The sequence below is a fragment of the Olea europaea genome, chromosome 18, assembly GCF_002742605.1.
Source record: "Olea europaea var. sylvestris chromosome 18, O_europaea_v1, whole genome shotgun sequence".
In the NCBI taxonomy this organism is placed as follows: Eukaryota; Viridiplantae; Streptophyta; class Magnoliopsida; order Lamiales; family Oleaceae; genus Olea; species Olea europaea.
Window position 1 is genome coordinate 26,733,469 of NC_036254.1, and position 16,019 is coordinate 26,749,487.

The following is a 16,019-nucleotide window of genomic DNA, read 5'->3' on the forward strand; positions in this document are numbered from 1 at the left end:
TACAACAATTTCAATATTATAGGCAAAATAATTATATGATAATACTACAAATACCTTGTGGACATTTATTAAAAATTTCAAGTGAATTTAGACCTTACAGAGTTCAGCCAGCCCAGCATGGTGATAAATGGGAGAAAAAATCAATAATATTTAATGAAATAAAAAAAATATTGTACAAAAAAATTTTGAAAATGGGAATAGAAATAAGTATAAAAAAAATTATTGAACAATTAGAAAAAGTTTATGGAGAAAATTTATTGTTATTTTGGAAACCACATCACCCTAAAGCCAAGATAGAATTGACAGAAAATGTTATAACAAGAGTCAGACCAATGATGTATACTATAGAAAATATACAAGAATTCAAAAATCAGATAAAAGAATGTTAGAACAGAAACTTATTAGACCTAGCAATGAACCTCATAGTAGTCCAACATTTATGGTTATGAAACATTCTGAACAGGTTAGAGTAAAAACTAGAATGGTTATAAATTATAAAGAATTGAATAAGTATACTAAATTTGATGGATATTTTTTTACCGAATAAAGGAGTTTTAATAAACCTTGCAAAAGGAAAACAATATTATTCTAAATTTGATTGTAAATCAGGATTTTGGCAAATAAAAATGGAAGAAGATAATATATAATATACTACATTTAGTACACCTCAAGGAAAATATGAATGGTTAGTAATGTCATTTGGATTAAAAAATACACCACAAATATATCAAAGAAAAATAAATAATATATTTAAAAAATTTAATGAATTTCTAATTGTTTATATAGATGACATACTAATATGTTCTAATAGTAAAAAAGAACATAGGAATCATTTAATCCAATTCATAAATGAATGTAAAAAAAAAAAATTGTACTTTCTAAAAAGAAATCTATAATAGAAAAACAAGATATAAATTTTCTTGGATTATCAATAGATAAAAGAGGAATAAAATTGCAGACTCATATATCTAAAAAGATATAAAGTTTTCCTGATAAATTAGAATCCAAAGAACAAATACAAAATTTTTTAGGATGTTTAAATTATGTAGAATGATTTATTGAAAATCTTTCTAAGAAAAAGCATAAAATACAAATTTTACTTAGAAAAACAAATACTAAAGGAAGGAATGAAGAACATACATAAATAGTTAAAAAATTAAAAAAAGAATGTAAAAAAATTACCAAAATTAAGACTAACAAATGAAAAAGATAATTTAATTGTGAATACAGATGCCTCAGATAAATATTGGACAGCAATATTAAAAACAGATTTAAATGAAATTTGTAGATATTCAAGTGGAACTTTTAATCAAGCAGAAATAAAGTATACCACTCGTGAAAAGAATTATTAACAATTATTAGAGGGATAAAAAAGTTATCATTATTTTTATTATCCAAGAAATTTATTGTTGAAACTGATAATTCTTAAATTACAGAATTAATCAGGAATAAACTACCATCAGAACATCAATACAGAAGGCTCAATAGATGGCAAGCTTATTTAGCATTTTATAATTTTGATATAGTTCATATTAAAGGAGTTAATAATTTTCTTGTAAATTTTCTCAGCAGAAATATAGAATTTGCTAATGGATAAAGTCAGGGTCATGGAGTTATACCAATCTATCCTACATATACAAAAAAAGACATAATTTCTTAAAGAAGAATCTGAAGATATAAATACTGGAGCAACACAGATCTCAGAGATGTTCAATTCAAATATAAAAATATTGTTGAATATCACTGTTGAACATCATAAAGAGGCCACAGAACTTAAAAATCAAGTTAATACTATTGCAGCGCAACTAAAAGATATATTGTCTGAGACAGATATATCAAAGAGTTCAGAAATGAGTTTTTCAAATCAATACCAAACATGGACAGCTGGAAGCAGCAGTGAACCCAAACGTGACAATATATCAACAGATAAAAAAGGAGATTCCATTTCAATAACACCAACAAAAAAGTGGTGATACATGGAGATAAAAAAAAAAATAATTCCAAAACAATTAGCATTATAGACCAGAATGATACAATCCCTTTAGATCCAAAAGAAGAAGAGTTGGAATTGTTTATAAAATAAAAATAAGTTATTCATATTTCATCTCTCCGGAAAATAATGTTTATCTCGGAATAATAGCCATTGAAGGAGAAGACCCTTTGTTTATAAAAATTATGGCAGACTATGGATTCGTGGATTTGTTATATCCAGGAAAAAATTTGATTGAAATTTCAAAATTTGATGACATATTCATAAAAGAAGTATCCAGATTTGTCAATGGACGAAAAATATATTTGAAATTCTATTCAATAAGTCCTGAATATGATGGAGTTGTTTACTATCCAGTTGAACACATAATCTCAATTGAATATGTTGCAGCCAATTTCCAAATAGACGTTACAGAAAATGAAAGAAAAGTTCCAACAGTGACAAAATCATGTGTCAGACATAGAAGAGCACTTGAAATTAAAGCCATATACAATATTGCTAAAAATTTGTTTGATAAAAAATTTTCATGCTTGTGCCAATATGAAAACTGGATGCTGGTATCAAATGGAGGACATGAAAAATCAGAAATCTTGAAAGACTATATACAATATTCGAAATATATCAATTTCCAGGATGTCCTACCACTATAAGAGAATCCTGCCAATTAAGGGAGTGCCCCAATTGCATGTGAAGATATAGAAGATAGATGGCAATAATAGAGAAAGATGCTCTTTGGATAAAAAGTTGGAAATGCATGTGAAGATGTAAGTCCAAGGAGAACAATAATAGAAAGGCAAGTGTGTCTTTGCTGATGTACTGAATGATGTAATAGATCATTAATAGACTCTTATGTATTTGTATAAATAGAGATATTGTAATAGAGAAAATTCATCTTGAAATCTCGAATTGTAATCAATAGCCACTCTTAAATCATTTTCAGTCTGAAAAATCAATTTTTCTGGAAATCCTTGTATACTAAATAGAAATCTTGTATAAGTTCAGACAGAAATAAAATTTCAATATTTTGATATCAATATGAGTTTCTAAATCTTTATTCTCATAGATTTTTAAAGGATCTAATAGAAAGTTTCCTTCTTATTTTAGCAAAAAGAAAGTTTTTTTTTAACAGAAGTCTAAAATTTTATTCTTTACAGTTGGTACAGAGAGCAAAAAACTGAAATAGTAAAAATTTCGTGAAGGCAGGAGGCCATTGAAGGAAACAGTTTACATATTCAGAGCTCAAAGGTCACTTGGTTCTAAGAATAAAGATCCAGATCAAACCTAAGATAAAACTATTAAATTTTTGCTAAAATTAGAATGAATCTTTTTAGATCTTAGAGAATCAAAATGATTAATTGCATGATTTGATGATTATTTGTATGATTAAATGCCAATATATACAATTAAAGAATTAGATAATTTATTAGAAAGAATGTTAGAAGAAATAAAAAATATTTATTCTCAATTAGAAAATATGGATGCATCTTCTGAAGAATATAATATATTAAATAATAAATGTGAACAATATGTTGCAGATTATTCCAATTTATTAGATCATAAAATGAAATTATATTCAAAAATTCAAAATAGAATATAGTTTTAAAAAATTAAGATATATGTTGCAATATAGAAAAAATCATTTCATTAAGGGCAATATAGATTTTTCCATGAAAATAAATAGTAATAGGCTAAATAGAAAAATCCCCCTGCATCTAGAGAACAAAGGTACATGAAAGAGTGGGAAGCCTCTTCATTACAAAGAAAGCGCACTCTGTAGAATATTACTTAGCTTTGTGATTCAAGGTTGGACTTTACTCTTGGTGATGGAAGAGGCGTTGAATCAATTTACAAGGAGAAGTTTGCTAATGAAAATTTCAAAATAAAACATATTGGAGTCATTTAATTGTTGAGTCATTGGCCTTTAAACTTCCTTCAGCCACCAAATCGACGGGTTCGACTCAAAATCAAGAAGTTTGCTAATGAAAATCTCAAAATAAAACATATTGGAGTCATTGGCCCTTAAACTTTCTTCAGCCACCAAATCGACGGGTTCGACTCAAAATCAAGAAGTTTGCTAATGAAAATTTCAAAATAAAATATATTGGAGTCATTTAATTGTTGAGTCATTGGCCCTTAAACTTCCTTCAGCCACTAAATCGACGGGTTCAACTCAAAATCAAGAACTTCCCTTCACAAATAGCACTGTTCCCCCTTTGTAACCCCACCACAATGACCCATTGAATTCCTTCACTTCCGCCGCATGCTTTCACCTTGACCATAAATCCTTTGCCACCTCTCAAACAAGCACATTAGCCTCAAAATCTCAATCATCACAAACCGCATTGGACACACTTGTGAAGTCACTTCTAGGGTTGGACATAGACCGGTTTGGTTCTAACGAGAACCGAATCGGACTCGTAATTTTCAGGTATTTAGTAAGTGAAAACGTTGGGTCCAAATTTAAATATGAAACTATTCGGGTTTGGTTACATTCGGTTTGATTCGGTTCCCAGATTTCGCATTATAATTAAATTTTTTAATGTTTACAAAAGTGACATTAATTCAACTAATGATATGTTCAATCTTAACTCTTACAAAATAACGTAGTCCAATTTAATGTGTCTTTTGTGTCTCTCTTTGTTAAGTTCTTCATAGATTTGATTGTTAAAATTACAAGAAGAGAAAGATAGCAAGCTCAAAATAATTAAAAGATGCATTGTCGAGCTTCAATTCGATTTCTCCAGAACGATAGAAATGACATTATGGTAGAGTAACAGATTTGGATAAAACTTAGGTCAGTTTGATTAAATTGGCTTTGAACTGATAATTAGAAATAAGAAAATCATATTTTTGGGTTCGAACTAAATTAATGAGTTAGCAAATTTATTTAGAAAAATAAAATAATTCGGCTTATTTAAAATAAATTAATTAAAAAATTAGGGAGATTCGATTCTTGATCTAAAATTGAAAACCAAACCGAACACATCAATTCTCGATTCAGATACCTGTTCGGGTATTTGACTTAAAAAGAATTGCTCGGTTAGATTCGGTTCGGTTCGGCTCGGGTTCGGTTCAGTTCGGGAGTTTTGTCCGGCCCTATGACTCACTTCTAGTAAGCTCTTAGGCTTCTTTCAGGTCTTGATTGACCTTGGCAAATCTCAGTCGAGGTGCATCGTGTACCATAACGGGTGGATGAGAATGGGAGTGTCCAATATAAGTCGATGGCGAAGCTGCATTTGACCATCCGGTTTGAATTGGGTCCTTGATTTGTGCTCCAATTCGAAGGTGAACTGTAGAGGAAAATATGGTGGGGGTTCCATTTAGTAGTGGGGAATATGGTAACGGTGGCGATGGGGGACGTGTGTAGCAGTGTTTTGGTTTCGGGGTAGGGTTGGGGGTGGGGTTTGGATGGAGATGGGTTTAAGCCCCCGTTTGGCCCCCATTATTTCAGATTTTAATGGGTAGAAGAGTATTTTTTTTTTTGGGAAAATGGGTGGTTGAAAAAGAAAGAAAAATTCTTGATTTATGCGTAATATTATTTCATGGAAGACTGTGTAATTAAAAATAAGAGGGAGAAAAAGAAAATTCAATTCAATGGGGCCAAACGGGCCGTTTTTCATAAGATAATTCTTAAATTTATTAATATACATTAGCCTTAAGCGAATCTATCATTTATTGTCACACAATTGCTACCTAAATTAATGTTTGACACCAATGCTGAATAGTATTACTCAAAATATTGAAGAAAGAAATATAATTACAAAGCTCTTTAATTGATACAATCATCACGATATTTGATTTCTCATATTGATTTTGATCCTTAATATTACTAACGATATTCAAATTTAATTTGTAAATTATCATGTTTGTTTTCTTTTTTTCATTTGGTATTTCTGTCATTAATGTTCATTTGGAAGATATCCATGTTAGTGTATTTTCAAACCAAACTTTATTATGTCATCCATCTTGTTAGTTAAGAAGCATTTTAACATGTCTGTTTGTGCTTAAAATTACTTTTAAGTATATAAGTAACTTTTTTAATTACCCAACTTGCTCAAAAAAAAAGCTAGCTAATTGGCGCTGGTTTACAACAAATTTATTTGAAAATTATTTTCCTTCAAATTTATTTGAAAATTACATACTTTTTTGATAAAATAAGAAACATCATAATTTTTTCTACCTTTTAACTATATATATATATCTTTAAATAACTTTCACAAACAAAGACTTAAAATGGTGTTGATTCTAGTAAAAGATAATATTTTTTAGACGACCAATAGAGTTAGCTATTTACATTTAGAGCAAAGGAATGGGACTAGATGGTAAGTTGGTAGGTAATAAAAAAATAATGTATTGAGAGAGTGCAAAGGTCTTATTTTTAGGTCCCTCTTAACTTATTGTGCCTCATTTCATGGTTGTGATCCTAATAAGTATATTTTATACACTAATTTAAACCTAAAAATATAGAAAATTAATAGTTCTCTCAAACAATTATTAAGTGAAACTCGATAAATGGAAGTAAAATTGAAATAAAGAGACAAATTTTGAAAAAAAGAAGAAGAAGAAGAAGAAGAAGAAGAAGAAGAAGAAGAAGAAGGGGGTTTGGGGACTAAAGTATAAACACTCAAAAATTATATCAAACCTCATGATGAAGATTCGAGAATGCTAGGGGTTTATTGGATTCAATTAGAAATCCAACAAAAGTGAAATATGATCAAAATATTTTCACAAATCTATTTTCAACCGTACAAATATATTCCAAATTTTTAGCCGAAGATTGAAACCAATTTTTGGCATAATAAACATTCAAATTGGAAAAAAGCTATATGAAATAAAATTGCATCACTTTAAATTATCTTTTCAATGCACTTTGAATCACCTCAATTGGATGTTGAGAAAGAAAGTTATGATAAAAATAACAAAGGATATGCAATATTGAAAATCTTCCTGAAAATGGTGCTGCGGCTCCACCATATGACACCTCAACAACAATTATTAATAGAGAGGTGGCACCTATTGAAAAATGGGTGATTTGTGTGTAGACAAATTTATCAATTAGCATAATCGGTTAAATGACATAAATATAATTCAACAATAATATAAAAAATAAGAAGAGGGTAAGAAAAGCAAGCCTTAAGAGTCACGTCGAAAACACTGTCCTAAAGTCGTGATGACTCTCCTTCGTGCGAGTTCTTTCAACACTATACGATTCCAAGATAACACTCACGTAACTCTCCTTCTACGAGCACGACCATAGAGAGATAAGTGAACGAGCCTCTCATCGAATTGCCAAAAATATAGGAATACAGTATAAATTATATAAAATATTTTTCTTTCAAATTATTGTATTCTAATACTCCTTTTCAATGAGATGTAACCACCTTTTATAGGTAAAAATCAACCCCCACAATTAAGTCATTAAAATAGAGGTTATAACATGAATTATGATGTTTTAGTTGTGTTAAAAGTGATTGTTAAATAAATAAAAACACAAAATTAAATGGGTTAAATATTGAAAGGTTAAAACTTTGTTTTAAGTTACAACAATCCCCCATAAGTTTTAAACTTTCAGAATAATTAAAAATGTGTAATAGTGGCAACATAATACTATCTAATAAGTGTAGGTGTCTTTTGGACTTGAACATCACTTAGTGATAATAATTTCCATTTGAGGGAGCCATAATGGACTAAACCTTGAATTAGATCTCTTTGTCCAAATTTCAATTATCTCACACACAGTATCGATTTAGACTTAATTCATAGCAGGTAACACTGTTAATGGCCATGCGCTCTAATCTTGATTCTTGTAAGAGTCTCTAGGAAATAGTCCAATCACATAGCCACGATCTCATGGCAACTCTTACATAGGTAAGTCTTCCAAGGGCGTGTGTGACCCACAACTCGCGAGAATTCTCGTCACGGTACTCATTCACGGCTAAACCCTCCCTAACGTTACATTATTATTAACACTATATTACCATATGGATGAGTACAAATAAGATAGTGCCATACAAATCACATAGTACGGGTTGTTTTTACCACATTGAACCTTCTTCATGTAATCTCCAATCACAAAGGTTGAGTTACTCCTTAAGGTGACTCCCTTATGGGCTTAAATCTATCCGCCTTGATGATTTATGTATGTCAATCTCATACTACATATATTCATGTCCCTCTTGGACAATAAATTGGTACTATTAATTTGTAAAGCTTTTTTTCTTCGCCTGCCCATCTGCATATTTGCAAAGTCGCCTAAATTTTTTTCAAAATGTCAATATCACATATATAATTATAATAAAATTTCTGATATTGACTTCTAATAACACGTTTGGGAAAATGCATTCGTAGAGCTCTTGCATTTCACCTGTAATTTTCAGATTCATTTTTTTGGCACCATTCAAGAGTTAGTTTACAACTAGGAAAAATATAAGGTGTATCTATATTAAACACCTCCACATTTCAAAGATATCCATCCTTGTAGAGTTCCTTTAAAATTTTTCATGTCTGCAAATACTTCTAAACACTTCAACAAAATGTTAATGTCACAATAAACAAGAATAACTTAGATAGATTTAAATAAAAGTGTGACATTTCGATATTCATACAACTTCTCTTTGAACATTAACCAAAGAAAAGAAAACTCTATTAAATAATTCAATACTCCCACATTTCATGGATATCCAACCTGAATTGAGTAAGTATATGATCTTACAACTTTACCGCTTTCGAACAGAGTGCAAGGTAGAACCAATTCTCCATTCACTCATTAAAATTATAACCTTAGAAAATTAAATTCTCAAATATACATTGCGATAAAATAGGTAGTAAGGAAGGTGTAAAGAAAATAGGAACTAATAAGTACCATTTTTCCTTATGTACCACATTTTATCCTGTAACCGGGAAGACTCTTAGAGTGTCTCAATTGGAACTAACTCAACAAAATTTAAATGCTCGAGAAAACTCCCCATTTCATATATTACACCTTGAATGATTGATTAATAAGAATTAAAGATATTTGTATTAATGCTAGTTAGAGCTACAATTTCAACACTTTTAAAAGAATAATAATTTTCTCGATACCTTTAATGTACAATTTGTACCATTGATGTTGAATCTAGCATCTATGGTTTTTTTTTTTCTAATTTTTTTTTTTTCATTAGCTTCATGGATTTTCTAGTACTCCAATATAGAGTCAATCTAACAACTCCAACTCATAATCACATAAATTAACCAGCAAAATTAAAATTATAGTAAATTGACCAAAATACTAATTGAGCCATACTCTCAAAATTTTGTAAAACTTGATGACATTTAAGTCACAAGACATAAATAAATTCAAGTTCAAGAACATAAAAGTAAATAAGGGAATAATTTTAATTATAATTAGTACAAGATCAATTTTTTTTCCTTCTATAGATTAGCTAGTTCACATGAATGTAATTCATAAGCCTTTAGAGAGCATGTAATGTTCATTATTATTCAAATAATAAATCTAATAATTTAGCAAACATATAATCCAGTCACATATATCAAATCAAGAAAATTCCTTTCAAATTTTTTGATCACGCCATATTTAATCTACAAGCAAATCACCCAATACGACTTTAGATTGTTGGAAAATTGGTGATTTGTGTATAGACAAATTTATTAATTAGCATAATCAATTAAATTACATAAACATAATTCAACAATAATTTAAAAATAAAAAGATGGTGAGAAAAGCAAGTCTTGAGAGTCACGTTGAAAACTGTCCTAAAGTCGTGTTGTCTTCCTTTTGTACGAGTTCTTTTGACACTACACTGCTTCAAGATAAAATCTATGTGGCTCTCCTTCTATGGGTACGATCATAGGGAGATAAGTGAACGAGTTTCTCATCGAGTTGTCAAAAATATAAGAATAGAGTATAAATTATATAGAATATTTTTCTTCCAAACTATTGTATTCTCATACTCATTTTCAATGAGATGTAACCACCTTTTATAGATAAAAATCAACTCCCACAATTAAGTCATTAAAATAGAGGTTATAACATGAATTATGATGTTTTAATTGTGTTAAAAGTGATTATTAAATAATTAATTAATTAATTAAATGGGTTAAATATTGAAAGGTTAAAACTTTATTTTAAGTTACAATAGTACCAATGATTTTGTCATAGAATCAAGGCATTGCTTGATATTAACTAGGGTGCAGATTTTTTGCCCTTTTAAAGTCTTTAAAACTCTAAATTCGGGGAAAACATTGAGGAAATATAAATATAAGGGGGGAGACACTTGAGAGGAGTTCCTTGAGATTGAGGAGAGCAAATCAAAGGAGAAAAATATCAAGAAATTAAGGTTTTAAAGGCATTGATTGGAAGAAGAAGATCTTGGTGCAATAATCATCCCCTTTTTCTACATATCTCTTTAAAATTCGGTGATGTACTCAATACAAATATTTATTTTTTCTTCTTGTAGTATGAGTAGATAAATCATAAATTAGAGCTTATAATGTAATCTATTTTAAATCCTTATTTCTTTTATTCAAGATTCTAGTTCTTTAAAAATTTATGTGTTGATTTTATTCATGTATTTAAGACTTTGAATTACTTGATCAATAATTCAATGATTTTGTAAATCTTTTATGAATCGAGTGGTAAGTTCTAGATTTAGACCATATAGTAAAATTTAGTAATTTAGTACAGTATGCAGAGATACATGTGCTAATTATGTGGTTGTTATGTGAATTCTTAAAACAAGTAATATGTTTAACTAAAATTGATTCATATAGAGATATAAGATTAAATTAGTTAAATAAGCTCAATGAGAACTCAAGATGGATAAATTGAATACGATAGAAGGATTCAATCGAATACTACAATAGATTTATGAATCTTGAATTAACACTTTAAAAGTAATCAACATATGAAATTATTATGTCCTAATATCTCATTCCATATTTGAATTTTAAATCAACCAGTGTGCATCTTGATATTTTCAATTAGTGTATATAGTTAGAAAAATAATCACAACAATCACAATTCTTTGTTTTCATCAAATAGGAGTTAGCACTATTAAATTTAAGTATTAAAGTATAGTCTTTGTGGAAGCGATAATTCAAACTCAAATGTCTACTATATTACTTGTTACGATATCATACAATTGCAATTAAAAAATAAAAATAAAAATACCCTCCCTCATTCAACTTGTCTAATCCAATATTCTATTTAAATATGTTAGGAAGAGGTTTTTTCAAGTGAAAAAGATTTTATTGAAAATGTGTGTTAAAAAGTAAGAAAATGTATTGATCACATACAATGTACAATTGAAAATAATTTGAAAAAAAAAATCTACCAAACATGGGCAAATAAGGTAGGGGGAAGAATTTTGCAGCCATATTTTGAAATTTATGAAGTAAAAATGTAGACTGAATAATGCTTCTAAATTAAAAGGCAAGAAATATAGGGTACGTTTAGGGGAGATTTTTCAAAATAGATATTGTGAAAAGTGCTTATTTGGAGAATATATAGTTCAATAGTAAAGAAAATTTATGAGTCCACTCACAAAATTATTGTATTAAAAAAATTTGTGGTTGAAAATGAATTTGAAAAAAGATGAAGTTTAGAAAACGAGGGCCAAATAAGAGCTTTATATGTGCCATTCGACATAAAAAAAACATTGCACTATTACTTAGGTTGCCAAAAAAGAATAAAAAAAAATGAAAAATTGCAGTCGAGGTACCAAATCTTTTGTTTATTAGCAGACTTTGCTCAAACATTTAGTTTGTGCCACCGGAGATACCAAATCTTTAAAAAACGAGTAGGGCCAGTCCAAAATGACGGTTTCCGTCTGTTTGACCGCCAATACCGTCAATTGACCCCTCTAATGATATTTTCAAGACTTTTCCCCAAATAAGTGAAGGGCAATTTAGGCATTACACACATTTCCCTCCTATTATATACTTCACCATTTATTTCCCTCCATTTCTTTACCACTATATTACCTCATACCTTCTCTCTCACAAGTAGTCAAAAAAAAATAGCACGCACATGGAGTTGAATGTATGCAGATGTTTTTCCCCGGTGCAGATGAAGACCTCGTGGACGAACTTGAACCTTGTAAGAAGATTTCTCACTTGTCCTCGAAGCCAAGATGTCGGTGGATGCACCTTCTTTATGTGGTGTGACCCTCCAATGTGTGAGAGATCGAAGGAACTTATTCCTGTTCTATTACGAGCTAGGAGGGAAATAAAAGCTGAAATCAACACCTTCAACCAACAAGACCAAATGTGTGGAAGATCTGGCTCTTCGGCCTTGTGTGTGGAGTGTTTGCAAAATGGGTTTGTTCCTAGGTATGTAGGGTTGGATTGTAGGATTTTAGTATTTAGTTCCAGAAATTTGAGTTTTGGGTTTTGACATGGAGCCATGTGCTAGATGTTGTGAAATGCATATGTAAAAAGGAAAAATTGTGTTGTACCTTTTTACTTGAAATGAACTGCCCCCTTTTTCTTGTACTTAATACTACCTTAATAGGTGATAAAGATCTTTTTCTGGGCTCTATGTAAAATGCGAAATTAAAAGAGTTGATTATACTCCAAACTTATCTGTAGAAGGTGCAGTATGGGTACCAAACCTTATAACGATTCGCAGAATCAGTACCAAACTTTTTTAATGGTTTCAGATAGAATACCAAACCTTTAAAAACATTTCAGTAAAGGTACCAAACGTTTGATAATACTTTCAGAGGGAGTATCAAACATTTTCATCTATTTCCTAGTCGTTTGCACATCAGATCGTACGAATACAATTTCAGAAACTAACAACAAGCAGCAGAAATATAATGCAAGAAATTTGACATCAACATTATCATCACATTCAACAATTTCATCAGAAATTCCAGTTACATGTACAAAATAACAGCATTGGAAACACATATTTCCAATTCAGTTTACAAAAAACCGCAGCAGTTTCCCAAAAAAGTAACTATACAAGAGAAACCACGTGATGTTCAAGATTTCGATCCTCTATTGTTGGACTTCTTTGTATGTGACTTGGAGGTTTTCGTTGAATGTGCTTTTCTCTTCCCCTTCTCTAATCTGGTATGTGTATCTTCTTGGGACTCTATTTGTGTGATTGGTTGAGATTGTTGCTGTGAACTATCTTCACCAGGCAGTGATACCTTACAACTTCTTTTGTTATGTCTAGACCCCCCCCCACAGTGTTTACACGTCATCTTCATGCCAGTCCTTCCCATTTTAACTCCTACAGGTGGCTCTGCCTGTGACATCTTCCTCATTTTTTTGGGTCTGCCAGCCTGTTTTCTCTTCTGAGGTTGATTGAGATGATGCTTTTCCAATTCTGGTCACATTTCAAGCCCTGACATTAGGTGGATCACTAGGGAGTAACACTTGAGGTATGTTTCCTTACTATACCATGGGTCGATGTACTCATATATGCCAATATCCCTTGAAAGCATGCCTGATATAACATGGGGACATGGTATTCCAGTGAGCTGCCATTTTCTGCATGTACATGCATGTTTTGTCAAGTCAACGGTCTACCTCAAACCGTTTCTACTGCTTATCTCAAATTTATGGTTGCCTGCATAGTCTGCCTTCAAGTACCTTGCCTCAGATTTAGCCTTCTCAATGATTTTCACAATTCTTGGCCCAAATGCATGATCTCACCTTCGTGCTGCTTCCCTTTTTGCATTCATCCTTATCATTTACTGATGCCGAATTTTCTCTAGCATCGAGATGATGGGTTTGTCTCTGGTAACAACAATGGAAGAATTGAATGCCTTACACAAATTATTAAGAAGAATATCACATCTCGAATGCTCTTCGAAATGGGATCTAGTCCACTGGGAAGGAGGTTTTTCAAAGAACCAGTTGTAAGCCTCTTCACTTATGTCTTTTAACTCATTCATTGCAATCTTCCACTCTGGCACTGTTGTTGCCATTACTGCAGTCCAAAATAGGTTCTTAAGAGCCAGACCTTTGTGTGCCAAGGAAAAATTACTATAAAGATGTCTAGCACAACACCTATGCTCCGCTCCTTCACAGTATTTACTTATGGAATCCACCAAACCCTTTTATTTGTCGGAAATGAATATCCAAGCTCGAGGATTGTGCATCCATATGTCATGAACCAACAATTCTACGAACCATTGCCAGTTTGTTTTGTTCCCCGTATCCACAACTGCCCATGATAACGTGAACATACAGTTCTTACCATCGATGCCAACAATTGCCCAGCTTCTGCGAATTTTACGAAGTATCCATCTAACCCAACAACTGGCCTGCACCTAGTCTTAAACCCTTCCTTACAAGCCCCTAAGCAAATGTACAATCTCTTAAAAGTATGACCCGAAACTTCGATTTGCACTGTACTGCCTGGATTTGTTTTCTTCAATTCCTCACCGTAATCCCATAAAATTTTGTACTGCTCAGCTACAATCCCATTAATAACTTCCGCACATTTCGATCTTGTCCTGTAGAACCGATGCTTTGAAATCTCATACATGCAGTCCTCTTTCACGGTCTCCATAAAAGTACTCATTGGAATTTTGGGATCAGACCTAAATTTTAATTAACCTCTGTATACTCATGCTCTGTTCCATGCACTGTAACCTCTTCGACGTCATCTCTTGTAAGGATAACTTCCTCTTCATCTGCTTCCATGTCATCCACTTTATTAACTACATACAAGTCATCACCTTCTACTGATTCGTCATAAATCTCAACAACATAGCATGGTTGCTGTTCATTCAATGCTTCACCAGACTTTTAAACCTTCACCAACTCCTCACCAATCTCACAATCAAACACTTGAACATCTTTTTGTTTTGTTTCATCCCAAGGAAACTCCAAAACATCAACTACAGGCAAGCAATACAGTTCACTTGTCCTATTATCACCAAGCCACTTCACTAAGTTCATGACATCTGAGTCTTTAACCAACCAAAATGAAACTTCACTCATTCTTTTCTTCTCGATCTTGTACAGATATCTAATTCTATTAGAATATCCTAATATCTTCACGGCATTGTCCAAAAGAAATCTATTGAAAAAATCAGGGTCGATATAGTCTATATAACTTATTTTCCCATGCTCATACACAAAATTTCTCATCTTCTGAAATAAAATTCCACCATGATGAAGCCGTATGCTGAAGTACTTTGAATTTTCTCCTAAAAAAACACCGAAAAAATTAAAGTTAAGCCCTAGCCCTTTTCAATTCGAGCAACGAACATGTGTAGAAAAGATAGTACAGAAGCATTACGCTCTAATACACCAAATCACTTAAATTTTTTGAATTTCCCAGTACGTGAAGACAATCGAACAGGGGAACTTTATAATCATAAAACTTCACACCGTAAATCTAAAAAAGGAGAACACACTTACCGTATACGGGTTGGGGAAGAGAGCCTCGAATGTGGGCTCCAATGTCCACTGGATGTTTGTCTTCTTTGACGTACGTTTCGTCTTCTTCGTGGGTTTTCGCAGGGTCCATAGTGGATGGTGAGTGGAATGAAGTTGCAACCGACGTGTTTGATGTTGAGGAGGAAAATGTATATAATGCCCAGATTGCCCTTCACTTATTTGGGGAAAATTCTTGAAAATATTAGAGGGGTCAACAGACGGTTTTGGCGGTCAAATAGACGAAAATCTTCATTTTGGACTGGCCCGACTCATTTTTTAAAGGTTGGTATATCCGGCGGTACAAACTAAAGGTTTGGGCAAAATCTGCTAATAAACGAAATGTTTGGTACCTCGACTGCAATTTTTCCATAAAAAAATGATGTCTCTTTCAATATAGTTATGTAATCAATCATCAATGATCGAAACAGTCCAATCCTATGATAGATCTTCACGTGGTTTTCCCCATATTCAACTTCATGAATTGAGGGGAAATATTCACAGGGGAATTACCGACCCCTCACATGGATCGGCCCCACGCGGGGCCTGGTGCAATAGAAAAATGGCAAAAAAATAAAAATAAAAATAGTTCACACCCCTGTGAGACCCCTGTAAAGGATCTGTAAGAGTT